Source organism: Manacus candei, unplaced genomic scaffold (assembly GCF_025592945.1).
Source record: "Manacus candei isolate 608988 ecotype Guabito, Panama unplaced genomic scaffold, ASM2559294v1 h1tg000126l, whole genome shotgun sequence".
Classification (NCBI taxonomy): domain Eukaryota; kingdom Metazoa; phylum Chordata; class Aves; order Passeriformes; family Pipridae; genus Manacus; species Manacus candei.
The window spans coordinates 1,208,058-1,210,761 of record NW_026138174.1 but is presented as its reverse complement, the minus strand read 5'-3'; the positions used below and the strand labels follow the sequence as shown (position 1 = coordinate 1,210,761).

General features: G+C 43.4%; 1 long non-coding RNA gene across 1 annotated transcript; it reads left to right on the top strand.

Moving 5' to 3' along the window:
- The first annotated feature begins 436 nt into the window (after positions 1-436).
- On the top strand, positions 437-2,462 carry LOC127462338 (uncharacterized). Its single transcript, XR_007900415.1, has 3 exons — positions 437-610; positions 1,205-1,317; positions 2,086-2,462. It is a non-coding gene; the product is annotated as an uncharacterized LOC127462338 (long non-coding RNA).
- Positions 2,463-2,704: the final 242 nt, after the last annotated feature.

Here is a 2,704-nt window from a genome sequence, read left to right as displayed (position 1 = left end):
TGTTTTGAAAATCGTATTTGTTAGGCTATTTTACACAATTTAATTGAATAAAACCTTGCTGAAGTCAATAGTGTTGTTCCTGGTCACACCAAGTTAGACTCTGGCCTAGAAAAAAAGTAAAATGGGAGGTGTCACATTACAAAAAAAAAAAAATATAGTGACATTTGAAGTAAAGAAGATGAGATAACCAACTAAAATACTTGTAGGCTTATTTTAAAGACAAAAGCATTATCTTGAAAAAATGGTGCTTCTAATACAACTTCAAAGTGTCTTTGAATTGAAAAAATCCAGGCTGCCACTGCAATTTTGGCAAAAATACTTTAAAGCTAGCATGTCCTTACTGAAGTACCACAATGCTATGCAGAAATATATTTCAGACCACTGGAATGTCTTTGGTCATAATATTGCATCACAGTTACATAATTATGATCACAACAATGGTCTTTTGTCATTAAGGTTTATGACATTCCATAATTAACGAGACAATGACATTTCACTGACATAATACATTGAGCTTGTCTTGCAGAATAAAGGGACATAGACCTCCTCTTCACCATTTATCCTTATCTAGGGCTCAGAAATAGCTTTTTAAAGGGTCACCACCAGGTATGTTTGGGTTCTTTACTTGTCTACATATAATGTGTTACAAAATCTACTGTTAATACCAAGGCTCTGACTGTCTTTGTTTATATAAGGGGAAATACAAACACTGAACAAACAAGGTGGTCTGTGCCCTTGAGAGTGCCTCTGTTTTATTGTAATCATTTCCCTTCTGTGTTTGTCACTGTGATAGTGCTGGGGCACATGAACCTGACTGGCAACTGGCAACAAACACACAAAAAAGTTATGTAAAAAAGAGAAGTGGGATAGGTTATTTCCATTGCCCAGGGTAAATAAAATGCAGAAGCTGAACAACTAGCACTGAACAATGGCTTTTGAATTAGGGGTTTTTTTCCAATTGTTTAAGCTTAATGACCAAAGGTGGTGATAGTAGTAAAAGTGACTACAGACCTGTAATCCAACTGTGCCCATTTAAATTTAACTGAAAGTCATTTTGTTTACACCTCTTAAAACATCCACCTGCAAGATATCCTGTAAGGCAGAACATGTATTCTATCAAAATGTGTTGAGCAAAGAGGACCAAAAGCCTCTGGGGCTGAGTACATTAATCTTAAGTTACTTTTACTCTTGGCATATTAACCAGGTAGGCACCTTCCTGGAGCAGAACCACCTGGAAATCAGATGCTTACAGACAAATTTGGAAATGGCGTTTTTCCACCAAGACTGTACAATCCTCACAGACAAAAGAGACAACAGGTAAGGAAAAGATGTAATTTTCCCCATTTACTGTACCTCCTTTACTACTGGGAGGGCAGAAAGACTACAGGATGAAGTGTCTTGCCCATGGTAGTGATGCAGCAAGTCTGTGGCAGAGCTGTGAAACACATTTCTGTGTCCTGAGCTCTGGCAAAGTGCTTTAACTGCAAGGCCAACCTTCACACTGAAATTAAGTGAATAACGTTAATCTTACAGCTGGTGTAAGTACAGCTGTGTACATACAGGGTTTAACACAATTTATACAATAGGCAGCTCTTATATGTTGTTTTTTCACAGGCTGGGCTTTCTGGGCTTGTAATTTAATGTTAGCCCCCCCACTCCTGGCTGGAGTGTGGACAGAGAGGCAGGTCAAACGGAGTCAGCTGCTTTCTGCTGCTCCCAAAGCTTTGCCACTCTGTGCCAGCAGTTTCTTTTGAGAGCCTGTGTTGCTTCTCACTGCTCCCTGAAACATCCCACACACTGTAGTAGCTTGTGTGTTGCTTTGTTGTTTGGGGTTTTTTTTAGGCCACACCTGATCAGGGAGGTTTAGCAGTGTAGGATCAGTCGGAAGCTGGCAGCTTCCAAAGCGAAAAACAAATGCCGAGTAGACATCAGATATGAGAGCAGAGGTGGCAGGGAGGCATGTCCACGATCCGTTTGACAGGGGATTTGATTCCTGTGAAATTATCCTTCCCCTTCTCTGTGCCAGCGTCCTCCCTGCTGACTGCTGTGCACACGGCTGTAATCTGAACCTGTCAGTCCTCCCAGGGCCCCAGACAGAGATGAAGGTTGAAAGGGTCCCAAGACTGAAGAGGTTCTGGACAGGGTGAGAAGGAAACAACAAGTAGCAGGGAAGCAGTGCTGGAAACCCCTTGAAATGGCGAGGGAAGAAAACCCACTGACACCACTGTGGGAAGGCTGGTTGTGTAAAGAAGCGGTGCTGGGGTAGGGATGATCTGCCCTGCTTGGGTCCTGAGCTGTCACACAGGAGCTGGGACACTCAGTCATACCATTGTCACCCTATTGTCATCTCATTGTCCACGTCTAGTGGTTTCACAGGCTCTGGGCACCCCCAACCTGAGGCAGAGCTTGTGGGAACTCCACGTTGAAGCTACAAATTAGCCAAAACTCAAGGTCAAACTCTCTTGTGCCCCTTTTCCCTTACCTTGCCTTGGATCTTTTCTCTTTAGGATCCCTACAAAAAGGTTGGGGAAATTCTGCCAGCTGGATGGATGTGGTGGGAAACCAGCCTCCTTTCAACGAGCTTGGGAACCTTCCCATGAGCAGGCCAGGGGACTGAAGGCTGTTGCTCTTGTCTTTATGGCTGCTGGGGTTGCCGTGAGGTGTTCCCAGCTGTCCAAGACCTGCCAGTTGTTCTCCAGCCAGT